Source organism: Orbicella franksi, chromosome 3, assembly GCF_964199315.1.
Source record: "Orbicella franksi chromosome 3, jaOrbFran1.1, whole genome shotgun sequence".
NCBI classification, from domain to species: Eukaryota; Metazoa; Cnidaria; class Anthozoa; order Scleractinia; family Merulinidae; genus Orbicella; species Orbicella franksi.
This window is the reverse complement of record NC_138147.1, coordinates 21,542,034-21,562,500: the sequence shown is the minus strand read 5'-3', so window position 1 is coordinate 21,562,500 and position 20,467 is coordinate 21,542,034. Positions and strand designations below refer to the sequence as shown.

Genomic DNA, 20,467 nt, shown 5'->3' with positions numbered 1-20,467 from the left:
TTAAATTTAATATTTTCCTTGAGTAAAGGGCTAGCAAAGAAGTCACACGAGTCACATAATTCAAGAATCGCGTTATCGACGGCTATCTTTAGTACGGTGGTCATTTCCCTACCAATGACGTAATCATTGCATGTCCTGACATGTTCTTTGCTTGGCTTGCAAATATTTCATTTTCCTTCCGATCTATGAACTCGCTGCGATGAAAGAGCCAAAGAATTTACTTCATTTGCCTAAAACCACAAGAAATACTCGCAAACTTGCAAATAAATTAATGACCGTCGCTTCTGGCGAAATAAACTTCCAAAGTAAACACGATCTTATTAGTCACGTAGCGAAAGTGAAAGCTGCAACGTTAACGCATTCCATGGCTGACGTAATACCTTTTTTTAGCGTATTTATTAATCCCTTTGAATCCAACGCTTCGATAAAACCAAAAGAAAATATATTTTACCCATAACAAAGGAAACAATATCCGTAAAATTATCCGTGTATTAATGTTTTAACAGCTTCTGGCGGAAAAAACATCACACGTTGCGTGACTCGGAATTTGGCCGAACGGAGGTCTGCGTCTGGTCACCGACAAAAAAAAAAAAAATAAACCACGGGTAAACCTAGAACCGCGCTCGGCCCATGGCCGCGCGGTTAATAAACCCCAGGTAAACCTAGAACCGCGCTCGGCCCATGGCCGCGCGGTTAAAAAAGAAGATCTGTTAGATCTTATAACCGCGCTCTTAAAATTTAATTGTTTTCTTAGTACTCCAGTCGCAACGCAGTGCATATTCCAAGGAAATCTTTGATGATTCATTGATTATTGTAGACATCAAAGCACTTGATCAACACAAACTCTATTATTGCAGTATCAGTCGTAGCCGTTATGACATCTCCGATGACGTAGTAGTCTTAATCTGGAACTTTCTTCGGGATATGTATGGGCATGAAGATACGAACACTATTAAAAACCGCTTTCTTTCTTTAAAGTCATGATTAAATTTAATTGTTTTTTCCCTTGAGTAAAGGGTTAGCAAAGAAGTCACAGCCAAAAAATTTCCTTCATTTGCCTAAAACCACAAGAAATACTCGCAAAATTGCAAATAAATTAATGACCGTCGCTTCTGGCGAAATAAACTTGCAAAGTAAACACGATCTTATATGTCACCTATCGAAAGTGAAAGCTACAACTTCAACGCATTCCATGGCTGACGTAATACCTTATTTAGCGTATTTATTATTCCGTTTGAATCCAACGCTTCGATAAAACCAAAAGAAGATATATTTTACCCACAACAAAGAAAACAATATCCGTAAAATTGTCCGTGTATTAATGTTTTAACAGCTTTTAGCGAATAAACATCACACGTTGCGTGACTCAAAATTTGGCCGAGAGGAAGTTTGGGTCTGGTCAGCGACAAAAAAAAAATATAACAAGAAGATATTTTAGATTTTAGATCTTATAACCGCGCTTTTAAAATTTAACTGTTTGCTTAGCACTACCGTCGGAATGTAGTGCACATTTCAAAGCAGTCATTGATGATTCTTTTCTTACTGTAGACATCACATCACTTGATCAACACAAACTGTATTATTGCACCATCAGTGGTAGCCGTTGACAAATCTCCGATGACGTAATGGTCCTAATCTAGAACTTTCTTCGGGATATGTATGGTCATGAACGATATGCACGACACGATAATAACACTATTAACAACAGTTTTCTTTCTTTAAAGACATGATTAAATTTGATTGGTGTTTTCCACGAGTAAAGGGCTAGCAAAGTAGTCACACAAGTCATGTAATTTAATAATGAAACTCTATCCCGACCGATGTATCGAGTTTGGTCACTCCAGTGGCTACAGATTGAAAACGTGACAGAAAATTGGCGCTACTTTCGATTCTCACCAAATTTGGACAGTGGGAAGATCTCATCATTAGCCAATTACAGGGCATTTTTCAGCTCTTTTCGTCACTTCTTCCCCCCTCGGGAGAATTTTGTCAAGTTAGCTAATTTAGTATGCAAGCCACCGTAATGGTGTCGCTGTCGGCGAAATGTTTATTTGCTCAAAATTGGGGCAAAATATTTCGGAGATGGAAGTCAGGACATTTGTAAGGATACAGAAAGTAATATGGGACCAGTTGGTGGCTTCTAAGGCTGAATTTATCCAGAAGTAAGCTGTATTTTCGTTTTCGTGCCGAAAGCGACGCGGTGAAATATTATCGGTTTGTTCTGCTGTCTTGTTCTGTTTTTTCTCTTGGTCATTTTTGTAGCCCGCCGAGGCCATTCTTTCGTCTAAATGAGTTGAAAAAAATTCGAAAAAGATGTTCCCATTCAAGTTTAAGCTCTCAGGCGATAATTCTGGAGTTTTTTGGCCGAAACGTCGGCTTTGTTATGTTCGTGTTTTTCGGTTGCTATGGGCGACCGTTGCTCCCTTTGTTAGGTCAAGTCTGGGGAGTGAGGTCACAAAAAAATTCTAATTAATTCTGGTTTTGTTCGATTTCGCTGAAATTTTAGCACGATAAAGCTGGATTGTTAAGGAATAGATTTACTGCCTGCCGATGCGTGGTAGCTATTAACGCTAAAGTGATATGTCGCTTCGATGTCAGGGTTTTGAAGAGATTTTTTTGCAACGTGTAGGTTCGGCGTGATTTTGTAATCTGAGATTTCTGTTGACCCTGAAGAAACAAGATTTGGCGAGTAAACATTACAGATTGCGAAATTCAAAGTTGGCCGAGTAGAGATCTGCGTCTGGTCTCCGACAAAAAAAAAATAAAAAAACATAAACCAAGGGTAGAACATGAACCGCGCTTAGCCCATGGCCGCGCGGTTAATAATAAACCAAGGGTAGATTATGAACCGCGCTCGGCCCATGGCCGCGCGGTTAAAAAAAAAAATAAACCACGGGTAAACCATGAACCGCGTTCGGCCCATGGCCACGCGGTTAACAAGAAGATCTGTCAGATCTTATAACCGTGCTTTTAAAATTTAACTGTTTTGGTAGCGCTACAGTTGGAATGCAATGCACATTCCAATGCAGTCCTTGATGATTCTTTTCTTAATGTAGACATAACATCACTTGATCAACACAAACTCTATTATAGGCCCTTTGCAGCTGGGGTCACGTGACCAAATTTTTCCTAAAAAAATTTTGCATTATGGGCTATAACTTAAAGAATGCCAGAAATGGAAAGAGCGCATCGAAAATACGAAAATGGCCAAGTTTGAGGCCCCAGGAAAAAACGAGTAAGTTTATACCATAGTTTGAATTTTCCGAAAATTTAGAGGATTCGTATGGAAAATGTTGCTGGAGAGCAAGGTCTTGCTCTCCAGCAACATTTTTCCATACAAATCTTCTTATTCTTTCAAAAATTCAGACCATCATAAAATCTCATTTTCTGATGATGGGGGTCTCAAACTTGGCCATTTTCATATTTTCGACATGGTTTTTCCATTTCTGAGATTCGTTAAGTTATAGCCCATAATTTTATGAAAAGGTCACGTGATGGCTTAGCTGCAAAGGGCCTATTGCACCATCAGTCGTAGCCGTTGTCTCCCATGACGTAATGGTCTTAATTTGGAACTTTCTTCGGGATATGTATGGGCATGAAGATACGAACACTGAACTCTATCCCGACCGTAGATTGAAAACGTGACAAAAAATTGGCGTTACTTTCGATTCTCACCAAATTTGGACAGTGGGATGATTTTATCATTAGGCAATTATAGGCCATTCTTCAGCTCTTTTCGTCATATCCCCCCTCTGAAGAATTTTTTCAAGTTACCTAATTTAGTATGCGAGCCACTGTAATGGCGGTCGCCGTCGGCGAAATGTTTATTTGCTCAAAATTGTGGCAAAATATTTCGGAGATGGAAGTCAGGACATTTGTAAGGATACAGAAAGTAATTTGGGACCAGTTGCTGGCTTCTAAGGCTGAATTTACCCAGAAGTAAGCTGTATTTTCGTTTTCGTGCCGAAAGCCACGCGGTGAAATATTATCGGCTTCTTATGCTCTCCTGTTCAGTTTTTACTCTTGGTCTTTTTTGTAGCCCGCCGAGGCCAGTCTTTCGTCTAAATCAGTTGAAAAAAGTTCGGAAAAGATGTTCCCATTCAAGTTTAAGCTCTCAGGCGATAATTCTGGAGTTTTTTGGCCGAAACATCGGCTTTGTTATGTTTGTGTTTTTCGGTTGTTATGGGCGACCGTGGCTTCCTTTGTTAGGTCAAGTCTGGGGAGTGAGGTCACAAAAAAAATTCTAATTAATTCTGGTTTTGTTCGATTTCGCTGAAATTTTAACACGATAAAGCTGGATTGTTAAGAAATAGGTTTATTTCTTGCCGATGCGTGGTAGCTATTAACGCTAAAGTGATATATCGCTTCGAAGTCAGGGTTGTCAAGAGATTTTTTTGCAACGTGTGGGTTCGGCGTGATTTTGTAATCGGAGGTTTTTGTTGACCTCGAAGGAAAAATATCCGGAAAAGGTCATTTCATCGACGATTCAAACGAATATAAATATGTATATGTTCCGAGCTAAATTTCTGGTGAAAAAATATAATTTTTGAGGAGCGCTGGGTTTTAATTTTTTCCCGGGAAAGTCAGTATCGGAGATGAGATTTATTAATGTTTCAACAGCTTTTGGCGAGTAAACATCACAGGTTGCGTGCAACCGCGCTTTTAAAAGTTAACTGTTTTGGTAACGCTACAGTTGCAATGCAATGCACATTCCAAAGCAGTCCTTGATGATTCATTGATTACTGCGGACACGACATCACTTGATCAACACAATTGCACCATCAGTCGTAGCCGTTGTGAAATCTCCGATGACGTAATAGTCTTAATCAGAAACTTTCTTCGGGATATGTATGGGCATGAAGATACGAACACTATTAACAACAGCTTTCTTTCTTAAAAGTCACGATTAAATTTAATTCTTTTTTCCCTTGAGTAAAGGGCTAGCAAAGAAGTCACACGAGTCACATAATTCAAGAATTGCGTTATCCACGGCTATCTTTAGTATGGTGGTTATTTCCCTACCAATGACGTAATCCTTGCGTGTCCTGACAAGTTCTTTGCTTGGCTTGGAAATATTTAAGAGTGATTTTCAGAGAGTGTCGAGAATCGGAAGATAGTCACGGAAAAAATCGATTTTTCGTTTATTTCGCCAAAACATACCTTTGAGTGAACTTATTCAAGGAAAAATACTTTAAAGTTCCAACAATTTATTTTACGGCCAAAATTTAAGAAAGTTCGAAATTTGCATATAATGGCGGTTTTCGCGGCTTAAAATGTTGAGAATTTCACGCGTCTTTACGAAAACAGCGGGGGCGTAAAAAAAAATCCTATGAAAACAAAACTTGGCACAAATATTATTTCATTCTTATACTTTAAAATCGTGTAATAAGTTTCTTGAAGTTTTGTTTGTAGCTTTTTAACGAAGGGTATTTGTACAGTCGCCATTTGTGTCTCTTGGCAAGGAACAAATAAAGGCCAACTTTGACTAGTATAAATGGCCTCTGGTATATATCATTTGGTCAAAATGTCTACATTTTAGGAAACCTTGGTTATTGCTTTTTTCACCCGAAAAGTTATAGCTCTGGGAATAAAAATGTTCTCCGTCAGTAAAATAAAATGTTACGGCATATAAGCGAGTTCAATTTTATGCAAATCACAAGGTTATTCTTCAGAGTCAACGGTTTAAAACAGGAAACGACGATTCACGTTACTTACGTTCCTTCTGCTGCTATAGAAACGATTTTAACTTCCCAGTGTCCTTGTGAGCTGTTCTGTAAAACGGCCATTGAATTGGACAAGGTCGACAATGTTTATATGTGAGATGAGACCCCGGGATGAGACACTGAGTGGCACACACAGTCTTGGCTGTTTTCATCGTCTTGATCAGTCGAGAGTCCTTTAAAAATAATGATAGAATATACGCTTCAAACCGTAGTAAACTAGTTTCTCACATCCATATGCCTCATGTCGACTAACGAGTAGATAAATCAGTCCCTGTACACTGAATAAACAACTCGAATGACTTCTAAGGTCAAGAGGTCAACTGATATGTCGTTATGTTACATTTTCCCGGTTTCACATGACACGCGTAACGGCGTGTTTAAGGACGTTCGCGCGAAAATTTTCTAGGGGATAGATTTTTTCTTAATTTTTACAGCAGTCAGATATTGAGTTACTTGTGTCAGAAATGCAAAAGAAAAATTTAGGGGTCGCCGACTTCGTTTCGGGGATAAAACGTGTAGAAAACTACCTGATTTTGAAAATTCAGCATGGCCTACAGGGGTTCATAGTTAAAAATATCGAATATTAGTCAAAGGAGGCAAACGATCTTATTGGATAGCACCACCGCCTGTGGTTTTTAAAGCAGCGACTATCCGGGTCAGATCTCCAGATATCGTCAGTTACACGGACTATAAGTGGAGATAAATAATGCCCTTGGCAGGGAATGCGTGATTTAGAAGCACGAAAGGAACGAGCTGAAAACGTGAATCTCACGCGAAAAAAATGGGCTTTGCTCTCGCTGCTCGTATATCACCAGCCTTTGCTAACTAAAACGGTAGAGCCTGTGTTTCTGTGTTTTAGTCATTTCAGTCACTTATAACCCTCGATTTTGCTGTTATGATTAGGTTTTAGAAGTAGCGCTAATTCAGCCCCACCCCACTCCCAAGAAAAGTAGATTCAAAAGTCGTGACCGCTCATACTCCCCAAAGCAGAATGCAATCTGCATTTGTATTGAGAGGCACTAGCCTGCGAGTAGGCATATATAGAGAAGAGAAAGTAGGAAAGGAAAAAGGGAATCAGAAGTGCCACCCAAGCCTGTTTGCCGTAAAAGAATCTACCTGGACATACTTAAAAAAAGCTATATTAGCATTAAAACGGATGAACTCTGTGCTGCTGTAACTGAGGATCAGTCCAGAGACATGTTGCAATATGTCCAGCAAGATCTCCAGATGCAGACCATACGCAACATTAAAATTGAAGCTCAGTCAAGGCGAAGTAACATTAAATTCTTTGGAGTGCGAGAAGCAGAAGCTGAAAGTAACCCGTACGAAACAGAGAGGATCGTAAAACTTCTTCTTCAAAATGCCGAAGGAAGACGTGGCGAATTTAAAATTCGAAAGAGTACACCGCATGTCAACTAAACGTTCAGCAAGGACACCAACGAATAGACCAAGACCTATTATAGCCAAGCTGAGTTTTTACAAAGATAAGGGCCGTATATTTAAGCACGTGAAGAATATCGACCCTGAGTTAAAGATCGGCGTCGCAGATGACTATCCCAAGGAAATAGATGAAATGAGGAAGGCGCTACTACCAGTGCTAAGAAAGGCCAAGAGGGAAAAGGCTTCAGCCTCGTTCAACGGTCCAATTTACCGTGGACCTGAAACTGAGAAGTTTCCTTTTTATGCAAAAGTTTTGTCTTCGTAAAATCGCTATCTGATCTTATTTAAATCACAAGACAGCTTCGGGAATCCATCTTGCACGGTAAGCTGTCACATTTTCAAGGGAATTGTTTACATCTAGGTCATATGCATACTAACCCTTGCCTCCTTTGCTACTTGTTAGTAAAGTCGTCAAAAGTGCCAGATTATTGCTTTGCCCTAGAATTTCCTAAATTTTCGCGGCTTTAACTGTACAAATTCGATAAATTTATGCTGGCATCTTTTCATTTATTTGTGTTTCCTATCCTATCCTATATCTCTTTATGCCATAAGGCACATAAGGCTTTGACATTCTCTTTCCAACCACTACGGTTTGCTGCGAGGTTTCTGACATTCGCCCATGACTGCCACCCAGCTGTTTTCCTTTCATCTTCAACCATTCTCCTCCATGTTGTTTTGGGTCGACCAGGCCTTCTTTTCCCTTCTGGCCTCCATTCCAGAGCTGTGACGCAATGTTCCTCTTTGTCTTTCCTCATTATATGTCCAATCCAATTCCATCTTCTACGTCTGATTTCATCACTCGTTCTGTTCACTCCTGTGTTCTCCTGAATTTGTTGGTGGGAGATGGTCTGAGGCCACCTTATTCTTAAAATCCTCTTCATGCACTTGTATTGGAAACCGTCCAGCTTCTTTGCTTCTGTTTTCGTAAGTTTCCAAGCTTCACAGCCATACATCAAAACTGACCTAACAATTGTTTTAAACAATTGTACCTTCGTCTTTCTGCCAATCTCACTGGTGCCCCATATTCTTCGCATCCTATAAAAAGCCTGTCTAGCTTTACTCAGCCTATGCTGTATGTCCTTGGTTGTTCCACCTTCTTTGTCTAGCAGTGCACCTAAGTACACAAACTCTTCCACCTCTTCTACCTGTTCACCATTAATCTCTATTCGTTGGTCGTTTTTGGCATTCACCCGCATGACTTTTGACTTCTTTGCATTGATCTTAAGACCGACTCTTGCAGCTTCATCGACTAGTCTGTTGGTCTTATCTCTTATGTCGACGTACCTAGACGACAACAAAGCGATGTCGTCTGCAAAGTCTAGGTTTTCTAAGATCGAGGTGAACTTCCATCGTATACCAGTTCTTCTACCTTCCGTAGTTCTGCTCATGACCCAGTCAATTGCAAGTAGAAATAGGAAACCAGACATGACACAACCTTGCTTTACTCCTGACTGGACTTGAAACCATTTTGTTGTTTCACCCTCATCTAGGACTGCACACTCAAAGTTGTTGTACATCGCCTTCACCAATTCGATAAGCTCTTCTGGGATTCCGTACATTGACATGATCTTCCACAGACTTTCCCTATGTACAGAATCGAACGCTTTCTCAAAGTCTATGAAATGGGTGTACAGAATTGCGTTCCATTCGTTGACTTGTTCAAGTATATTCCTGAGAGCAAAGATCTGATCAATGGTACTTCTGTTCTCTCGAAAACCTGCTTGTTCCTTCCTCGGGATGTTGTCGACACCTTTTTTGATTCTACTTATCAACACTCTTCCAAAGATCTTACTGATGACTGGTAACAGTGTAATACCTCTCCAATTCGTACATTCACGTAGGTCACCCTTCTTGGGTAACTTTACTATCAATCCCTATTCCAACTTTTTGGTGCTACGCCCTCTTCCTTCACCTTGTTAAACAGTTTTGTTAGTTCCTTCGTTCTCTCATCTTAATCTGTTTTTAGAAGTTCGGCTACTACGTTATCGAGTCCAGCTGCCTTTCCATTTTTCGTTGCTTTCATAGCACTTTTCACTTCGGTTGGTCGAAATGGTCCAATATCAAATTCTCCGTCATTTTGCCTTCTTTCCATTTCACGGGGCTGAATGGGCCTTTCAGGCGGGTCTTTGTTGAGAACTGCGTCAAAGTGTTCTTTCCAGATCTTCAGTCTTCTGCTCCCCTCATTTGTCGGTCTTCCGTTTTTATCGTTTACTGTTGTACTCACTCTTCTCGTCTCACCCGTCAAGGTCTTCACTATTCGATGTAATTCCCCAGTTCTTCCATTTTCTGCCGCTCTCTCAGCATTTCCTGCCAGCTCATTCAACCAGCGCCTCTTGTCTTTGTGTTTAGGTTGGTTTTATTTTTCAGTGTCGATTTTCGTTTACATATCAAGAACGAGTACCCAATTACGTTTAAAAGATTCCGTCTTACAGCTAACTACAGAAGATTTTATAATAATTTATATACCCAAATTCTAATGCTAGTTACACCGGTGGCTTTGTCATCACCGCAAAAATTCTCCAATTTTATTCAAACCAATTTATTAAGATTTGAATATGACAACCCCGTTTAAAGCAACTTTTTGCTCACTTAATGCCATGTTGAAGCGATATGGAAATCTGAATGGGTAGGGAACATCATTTGCAGTCACGGAACAAATCATTCAAAAGGCGTTGCAATTCTCTTTAACCCCGCATAGGGAGCTCTGAAGCTGACAAAAACGGGAGATATTTACTACTAGAAGCTTCCATATTTGAGTCTACATTTTTGTTTTGTAACATTTACAGCCCAAATGACAATAACAGTCGAATTACATTCTTCTCAAAGCTCATTGACAGTCTCAGGAGGCACGCTGATATGCAAATTGTTCTACGAGGCGATTTCAATTGCGCTCTAGCACCTTTGGATAAAATTGGCGGAAATTCAACTGAGAGAAAAAAGACAGTAATTAGCAAAATCAAAAACTTGTGCACGAATTTTGACCTCCACGATGTGTGGAGATCACAACACCCCAGAACATCACAATACATAGGGCGCAATACCTCGTTGAAAGTGCAATGCAGGCTAGATTATTGGCTGGTTTCAAAAGAATTGTCAGCGCTTGCGACAGATTCCGGAATCGTCACCTCAACAATATCAGATCATTCTGCAATAACTCTTCACCTGCAATCAAAAGAGTATGTTCAACGAGGTCCAGGTTTTTGGAAGATAAATAACTCTCTTTTAAGTGATGAAAGGTTTGTACAGGATCTATCGAGTAAGATACCGGAGTTCAAAACAAAACACGATTATTTGGATGACAAAGGCGTATACTGGGACGTGATTAAAATGGAGGTGAGAGGTTTCTGTGTTCAATATACAAAACGAAAAACCAGGGAACGCCGCAATACCGAAAAGCACCTCCAACAACAAATTGATCATTTGATGAACCAGCTTAAGACTGACAGAACAAAAGAAAACATATCAAAGTTTTACCGTCCCAGAGCAGAATATAATGCGATAGCTGAATACAGAACAAAAGGTACTATAATAAGAAGCAGGACACGTTGGCATGAAAATGGCGAAAAAAAACACTAAATATTTTCTGAATATGGAAAAAAGACAACATTGTAAATCTCACATTTCAAAGCTTAAAACAAACGACGATAAGGAGATCAACGATCCTAAAACAATCTTAGAACAAGGAAAAATGTTCTACAAAAACCTATATACTGCGGCGCACGGTAACGACTCGAATTATGAACTATTCTTTGAAAATTCAAATATTGCTAAACTCGATGCAACTCAACAAGAGTAACTTGAGCGTCCGCTTCTCAACGAGAAGTGCTTTCTCATATTAAAACAGTGTTTCAAAAATAAAACCCCAGGAACAGATGGCCTTTCTATAGAATTTTATTTGCGGTTCTGGTCTTTGCTAGGAGAAGAAATGGTACAAAGTCTCAACTACGCATATGAACACGGACAACTGAACATAACGCAAAAACAGGGCATTATCAAGGTGATACCAAAAAAAAAGGATCGAGGAAAGACAAGTCATTCCTTGAACACTGGAGACCCTTAAGCTTACTCAATGTTGATTACAAAATCGCTACCAAAGTTATAGCACACAGGATTTCAAGTGTTCTTCCAATCATTGTCAATGAAGACCAAACCGGATATGCCAAAGGCCGGTACATCGGTCAAAATATAAGGTTAATCACAGACATCATGAGGGTAACAGAACTAGAAAGTATACCTGGTTTGGCCATTTTTATTGATTTTAAAAAAAGCATTCGATACGGTGGATTGGAACTTCCTCTTCAGGGCGCCACGAGTTTTAAACTTTGGCCTATGCATTCAAAAGTGGATTAGAACTTTTTACACCGATTGCTCCAGCTGTTTTATTAACAATGGATTCGCATCTGAGTTTTTCAAACTCGAAAGGGGTGTCCGTCAAGGTTGTCCGCTCTCAGGCTCTCTCTTTGTTCTATGCGCGGAAATTTTAGCTAACGCCATTAGAAATGACAACACCATCAAAGGAATAAAAATTCATGACAAAGAATTTAAATTATCCCAGTACGCTGATGATACAACTGCCTTTGTTTCTGGCACGAAATCTGCAATAAATTTATTCAAACTTTTGTCAAACTTTCAAGAATGTTCTGGCCTAGAAATAAATAAAAGTAAAACTGAAGAAATGTGGTTAGGCGCAAGCCGCAAAAACACAGCAAAACCCCTGGGAATTGCTTGGCCAGCTAACTCTATACTCGCACTGGGAATTAATTTCTCGTATAATGATGAAATTGTTTACAATAAGAATTTTGAACAGAAACTAATCAAAATGAAAAGCCTGCTTAACTTGTGGTATCCTAGAAACCTTACACTTTATGGTCGCATAACGATTCTAAAATCCTTAGCGATTTCCAAACTCGTTTATAATACATCTGTCCTAACTTTTCCAACAAAATTCATCGCCATGGTAAATCAAGCAATTACGCAATTTGTATGGAATAAGAAAGCTAAAATTAAATACAGAACAATGATAGGGCCGAAAGAGCAGGGAGGGCTAGACATGCCGGATTTTCAAATAATCAATGAAGCGCTTAAAGTTGTTTGGGTAAGAAGATTAAGTGACAGCAATGGAACCGCAAGTTGGAGTCATATCCCTCTTTCCTATCTACAACCAGTTGGTGGTCTGTTTCTTCTGCAGTGTAACTTTGACTTAAAGCTACTTAAAGTTGATATACCGATTGATTTCTACAAAGAAGCTCTGTGCGCCTGGCAAAAAATTAACTGCAGTACTCCTAATACCAAAAAGCAGGTACTAAATGAAATAGTTTGGAACAATCATCACATAAAGATAGAAGGATATTCCATTTATTACAAAAAATGGCACGATGCTGGATTAACTAAAATTGAAGACTTTTTTCAAGGTAACAGATTGCTAACTTTTGAGGAATTCCGTAGCAAGTTCAAAATTAACACAAACTTCTTAAACTATTTCGGTCTATGCCACGCAGTCCCTCAAAAATGGATCAAAATTCTCAAAGGAAATGTTACTGAACCCTTGGAAATACGTTCTGAGAAGGATAAGATATCTTTAGATAAACTCTGTTGCAGATCAGCAACTAAATTCTTTGTTAAGAGTAAATTCGTTACGCCTACAGCTGAACGAAGGATGAAAGAAGCCAGTCTAAAAGAACATACAATACAACTCATTTATAGCCTTCCCTTTAATGTTACAAAAGACACTAGACTCGCCATTTTCCAATACAAAATAATTCATCACATTCTACCCACAAATTCGACACTTTTTAGAGATTCATTCAAGGAACATAATAAATGTCACCTCTGTGGAGAAAGACAAACGTTAACCCACCTTTTTGTTACCTGTTCTGAATCTCAGCAATTTTGGTCTCTCTTTACTAATTGGTGGAGCTCCAAAAACGGGGGTAGGATCACTCTCGATAAAAATGAAATAATATATGGCGTGACAGATAACTTCGCTCGTCATCTTGGCTTAAACCTCTGGATTATTATAGCCAAATATTATTTATATACTGCCTCAAGAAAAGAAGAAGAGTTTTATTTCGATGCTTTCTTGGCGATGTTGACAAACAAAATTAAAATTGAGAAACATAAATCTAAGTCACAAATTAATATGTGAGAAAGCCTCCTATTGTAGCTAACCCCTCAGTTACATGAAAGATATTAACAAATTGTAATGTAAGATATTATTGTAACGTAAGTTATTAAAATCGTAAATAATGTTAGTATTGTAAGTTTTGTAATTATCGTTAAATTGTAAGTTACGTTGACATTGTAAGTAGTAGGTAATTTTTGTATGTAATGTAAGATATTGTAATAAAAAAAAACAAAAAAAAACTGAGGATCATGTATTAAATGTTTGTTTGATTTTTCAGACAAAATGTCATGCTGCTCTTGACAGATATCGCAATAACTTTATAAGGAAGTGAACATGTTTGATTTGTATTAACAAGCGCATCTTTAAACTATTACGAGTACAACTTCACCAAGTAAATAATAAATGTCTGACACTTTTTTGACGCCTTCAACGACACAGGCAGATATTGAACTTCCTCAAGATATGTGATTGTAAAGTTTTACAGTAGTCAAATAAGAAGGAATTTCTTCAAATCTGGCCGGGATAGGAAATTGAACGGTAAATTTGGGAAGAAAATCTTAAGCCTATATAACAGAAATTTCAGATTAGAAAAATAAAAGAATGAAACAAATGTAACTAAGCCTTTATTTACACAGAGTAAGTTTTTCACTTTTGCAAAGCGACACGAAGCGTTACTGAAAGCAGGTAGCTCGCGTTACTTGAATAAATAATATGCAGAATTTAAAACATTATTATCTTCGGTGGTCCAGCTTTTCCTGCAGATAAACGGTTTCTTATTTTTGAGTATGTATCTTTGTGCACGTTTAGATGTGTGCCAAATGTTACTAAGCGCAAAACTGTGAATCACGTCGACATCAAAGAGATCAATCCAGTGTTGAAATTATGTCAGGGTATCGTGCATCTATGAACTATATCTTAGAAGCTAACAATTATGTCAAAATGTTGCTTTTCCGATTTTCTTTTTAAATCGAAATGTCTTTAAAGAGATTTTGAATACCGTAATTCAACTAAATGCCGTAATGTTCAATACCGCGTTACGCGTATAATGTGAAACCGGGGAAAAGTAACATAACGACATATCAGGTGACCTCCTGACTCAGAGGTTATTCGAGTTGTTTATTCATATCAGGGGCGGGGGAGAACACTCTGCGACGCCTGGCACTTTTTTTGTGTTTGGATCATCCAACAAAAAGTGACGTCACATCCGGTAAAAAAGCGGGCTGAGCGGCAAAATAAAATTTGACTGCGACATAATCGTTCTCCCTGTAAGTAAAACAGCAATATTTCGCAATCGGCGAGATATTTCTAACGTTTTATCTGGCAATGATAAACAACATTTTGTCTTCTTCCTCGCCATATCGTTTGTTTGAGGAACAGAACAATAATTTATTCAAAAAGACGCTGTTTTGAAGGCGTGTGTTTTTACGAAATGTCGTCGTTTCTTTGTAGCTGAATTACACAGGACTCATCGTTTACGTGGAAATAATGAATTCTAGGTAAGTTGCACACAATTCAAACATCCTATTCTCTTATGTAGGCATTACACTGAGAGAAAAGCGCAATGTCAGTTTTCTACCCGTGGGAGAACCTATTTAACAGAAGCCCATTTTTTGAAATTTACCATTGACAAACACTTGAGAGTAATGGCGAGCTGTTAATCGTATCACACTGTAAAGACCGACACACATAACAGGGCGGAACTTTCTTGCCAATCGACACTCAAATTCTTGTTCGTGCTTGTGACTCAAACTGGCATTATAAATTCTGTTACGATTTGTTAAGAACCTTAAACGAGATATCTTAACTTTTCCCTTGGTAATCCCTTAATAATGGTAAACGCTTCCCTTAACATGTACATAAGCAGGCCGTGAACCCCGTAAGTATAAACAAGAGGATATTTTTATGGGCGATTCAGTAATCGGGGCATGTCGTGTTTTTTTTTTTTTTTTTCAGTTACAATGTAATTTTTTTTTCTGTTTCAACAGTGTTAAATGTCAGTGACACTATAAAGTTTCAATACACCCGCCCCCCACCCCGCCCCGCCCCCCGCCCGATCCTGTGAGGTCAAGCATGCACCTTTAATTGCTTGGATTCCTTTCAATTGCTTTGTTTACAGACCAAGTGCCCTATCTTTTAATCCCTAACTATCTAATGTATTTGCAACTTATTTTGAAAGGTTACTTAGACATTTTGCCCTATTTTCAGTCAGTCTGCTTTCTCTATATAAGCTTACATCAAGACATTTCAGTTCCAGGGAATGAGAGAACCCTAGCAATTCTGACAATTCTCTCTCATAGAGTTCAATTATTTTTAATTCATCACGCTTTCAATGTGCAATCTTAACAAACTGTTTGCAAACAGTAATGAAATATCATGCCCCAACACCCAGCCATAAAAGGAAGTCTGGGAACAGGTAATAGCAACAATGACACTGCCAGGCTGGTGAATGTTACAAGCTATTATGAACTCATGTCTGACAATGATGAGTGACCATGAAACATGGTGCAGTGAAACTGAACAACCAGACTGCGACTGACATTGCTAGTGTTAGTCTTGTGAAAGTGATTGCTAGCTAGTAGTGTCTGTGAACTTGGACCAGACCAGAAAAGAAAAGGTTCCATACTAGAAGTTGACTGAGAGTAACAGGTTTGTACTCAAAAACTGAAGAAGCTGCCTGATCAGACAGTCTTAAAGCCAGCTTCATCGCAACTTGTCAAGAGTTCCTGGATTGTGTATGTGGGAGGACTCCATGTAATGACATATATCGGGAAGCTCTGCTCAAAAGTTTTCAGGCTTCAGATATAACTATTAAAGGGTAAGGGATCTCTGACAAGTTGAATTCAGGTGTATAATGAAAGGGTACGGAAATCTTTCTTTTAGGGATTTCCGTTCTTCTAGTTCTAAAATGTTGTTGATAATCTCTCGTTTACTCTCATGAGCCAGAATGAGGGGATTCTGATATAAGGGTTTAGAAAAGGGATACAGTATTAAGGGGTTGGACCTTGAGGTGGAGCTTCCCCATTTAAAACTATGTAGAATACCTCCCCCCCCCCCCCCCCCAAACCTCTCCTTGTGTAACAAGGATGTTCAAATTGTTTTCTGGAAAAAAGCAAAAAACAAAACAGAGCCAATTTAAGGGATTGTGTGGTTGACAATGTAAGTTCCCATTCGTATTTTGAATTAAAATGGGCCTAACGTTATCCACAACAGTATAAAATAACCATACTTTGCAGCTTCGGAGAGAGACTCAAACTGGTAATGAAAACATAACTTTTATTTTTGCCCCTTCCTTTGTACCTTGTGATATTTTTAGGGAAATTCTCAATACGTCTCTGCCCAAAGAGAATAAAAAATAGAAATGAAAATCACTTTTTTTTTATCTTGAAAATGATCTCTGAGACAAAAACGTCCTTTTTATGGCTAGTTATTATCTTACAATGTGCTGTGAAGAAACTGATTATAGGAAAATATAAATGTTCAACAACAAAAAATGAACAGAAAAAAAAAACAACAAACTTTTTCAGAGGAGCTCCTCTATTCTTCAATAGAATCTGTTTTTACACTTTCACACCAAAGAAAACACCACAGAAATGAGAATTATTGTTGTGTCTGAGCTGCATATTTTTTAAATGGAAACATTTCCCATAAAATTTCTACATTATATTCTTGCCAGTACATGTACGACAACATACCAAATATATTTTGGAGAGAGGAGTACTTATAAAATTAATACAAACTGGTGTAGTTTAATTTTCCATTTAATTTTTGTAAACCTCTTACAGAATGCAACATTTGGTTAGGTTGCAATTCACAGTCAAGGAAGAAATCACACCAAGGTGGCTTTGTATCTTTATTATGATTTCCATTATCAGTAAAAAAAAATCACACTTGGACAGGTCTCTTGATCATGAGCGTATTTGCTCATTTACCACCTATAAAAAACAAGATATAATGTATCATTTTTACCTGTGCTGTAAATTTTTCAATTGAAATCAGTTTGTTTTCACTTTTAGAGTGGTTTTTAAAAAGGATCACAAACACACCACCCACCCCTCAGTCCCTATTCCTACCCTACAACAGTACAGCCAGGATCCCATATCAACCCCCAACATAAGTGATAACTTACCATAATACTCCTACACTACAATACAATCTTTGTACAGACAGACCTAGATTCAAACATCAGATCTCTTACTTTTTGGTCCACTTCATCTCCACTAGGCTATGAAAGCAACCATTGCAAATGTCCTTATATTTGTTGGTCTAATTTATTGTTGCTCTCAGATTCCCCCTTCCCCTTTGATGGAATTAAATTGGTTTAAAAAAATAAACTGGTTTAAACAAATTAAAGCAGAGGTAGAAATTGAGCCATAAAATTACTATAATTTTAGTATGAGGATATTGAAATATAACTATACTATTAATATCCATATGTTCTATTGTAAAGACAGTGTAACTACTCAAATTGACCTTCATTGTCAGAGACAAAAACCTAAAAACATCTAAACACAGGTCAGTGAGGATATTGCCAGTTTTGCTTTTGACAACCACCATTCTGCCTCAAAAATATAGAAGATAATGACAATAATAACAGAACCAACGTCTGTCAATTCAATAACCACACCAAATTCCCCTCCAAATTCCTTTCGACACCTTACAGTAAAATTTTGCCAACAGCATAAATTCAACTCAATGCTTTAAAGTGCTTCTATCCTTAAATTTTTACCCCTTGAGTCAGAATTTTCAGGTGTGTCACATAGAATTCCACAAAAGATTAAAAATGCTGTTTACCCTTTGCAAATATCTGCATCAGTTCCAAAGATATGTAGGTTTGAAAAATAGAAATATGCAAATGAGGTGACTGATGTTGTCATACACTTAACCCAATGTTACATCAGGTTGGTAGGCTTATAGTTAGAACTACAGGAAACACACCTATGGCTATAAAAATTATATACAGCCTGTATTTTCTCATGGCAACTTGCTCTTTTCCAGTCCCCTCTAACCTGATTTCACTAATTCAGTGATTTTCAGCTTGAAAACGTTAAACGAGGCTATGACTTTGACCTTGCCTGTTAATATGCTTCCTAGATCGTGCTGATGATGCACCATTGGCAAGTATCAAAATGGAAAGCCAAAGGTGGCCAGAAAAGCCTATAATCATCAGGGAAGGTTGAAACCCAGTATGTCGCCATGGTAACAAAACTGTTATGCTCATATTATGGAGGGCATCCGCAAATTTCATCATAATAGCACTTTAAAGCACTCTCCCTAGAAGGCCATGGTCCCTTGTATCTGGACAATAGTTCAAAACTTGCCTGGGATGGATGATCTAAACGGAAGGTGGGAGACTCCCAGAATATTGAGGAGAGTTGCTAGAATGATTGTATAATTATCTCTTTGCAGGAACCCATTAGACACTAACACTACTAACATGACTGATTTTGGACAATATATATTTTGTTTTTTGGATACATGTATACTGTTACTGCTCATACAAGAGGTACCTTGCTACTGAGTTAAGTCTTAATGTGTGTATTTTAAAGGAGAAGCTCACTCCAAAAAACATAAATTTTATGTCAACGCTAATGAAAACCTTCTGTCTGACAGATTTTGTCCTGATGGCTTGTGACAAGCCTTTTGACTACCATTCTGGGTTATGGCTGCTCTTGAGACATTATTTTGAGCTAAATATGCTCTAAACTCCAAAATAATAGCATTGAAGATAGTGAAGAGGATAATCGCTTGGAAAAAAAATAGATTTTGCTGACCTTGTGACAGATGCCAAGTCAGTTGCAGGTTCTTCTCCTTCCCACCAATTTCGAGTTGGACGGAATGAGGTCACATAAACACAGCCTCAGGCTGCCAAGACAGTTGCAAAATGGTGGCCTCCGAAGTCGCTTCTTAATTTCGAGATGAATTTCTTAAGGATAGCAGGCACTTCAGAGGCTGAACCTTTGGTGAGTGGAAATGCTGAATATTCACTTGCTATAAGTGAAGACAAAAAAAGTAAGCTTTTTGGAGTGACCTTCTCCTTTAAACTGAAAACATGTGAGCTAAATGCAACAAAATGTATATTAAACTTGGGCCAGGTCAGTATGATTTATTACAAGGTTTAAATCAGCCACAAAAAAATTGTTAGCAACTGATGTTACTTTGTGAAGGCTTCTGGAAGGGTTATACTTTTATAAAGCACCTGACAGCAAGTACTATTTTGGTTTTCTAAAGAAAGACTCTTGTTACTGCTTAAGGAAACTGTGTTTGGTACAGTAGGTGTCAAAATATTATGGCTTTGATGACATGATAATAGAGATATCAGCCTTGGTAATTTCAGGGATAGTGGATAACCAATCTCCAAATAATAGAGTTATGGGACTTCACTATCAAAGTGATGCCTGATGCTTATTATAAATTGTGTATATTACTCCTAAAATGTACGATCCAGAATTTTGTTTTGTGGGTAATAGCTCAAATTCATTTTCACCTCTGTGAGGTAAAAATATTCTTGAAACAACCAACACTGACAATTTTAAATTACAGTGGAACTCTGTTAATCCGGTTGCTGGGCCACAATAATCTGACCACATTAACAGTGTGGATAAAGGGGTTCTTTAAATAAGAAAATGACCGACTGACTGAGCCTTTGTTCAAGCCAGAATCAAGTGGCCATAATAACAAGGTGGCTATGTGAATGGGGTGGCCATAAGGTGGCGTTCCACTGTAGTGATAAACAGATAAGATGATCCTCTCAAACACCTACCCATAAAGATTTTGGAAAGTATAGTTTGTATATATTAATCAGTTAGACAACACACAACTTGGGCCCAGAGCTAACTAGAGATATTCCATTTTATATCCACACCCCCTTCCCCAGCCACACTCACTAAATAAGTCAATAGTTACCACCTAACAGAAAAGATAAAAGTGCAGAAATAACTCTTTCATAGCCCTGTCTAAAGCTCATGTCAACAGAGGAAGAGGGAGTGTGGAAATAAAATAGAATGGCCCTACTAGGGACCATTTATATGGTCTTGGGTACCCAAGACAACCCTTCTCCTGAGTTACCCTGGCCAAGCTAACTTTTCATTTATTTCTTTGAAAATTCAACCAACTGTTTACATTTAGGATCATGAACCTGTCTCGCCTGCGAGACAACAGGGGTGGGTGAGTTGTCTAGCCT

General features: G+C 38.3%; 1 pseudogene across 1 annotated transcript in view; it reads left to right on the top strand.

Moving 5' to 3' along the window:
- LOC145482665 (uncharacterized) overlaps positions 1 to 20,467 on the top strand; it is a 220,389-nt pseudogene that overhangs the window by 177,987 nt on the left and 21,935 nt on the right. The window lies entirely within an intron of this gene.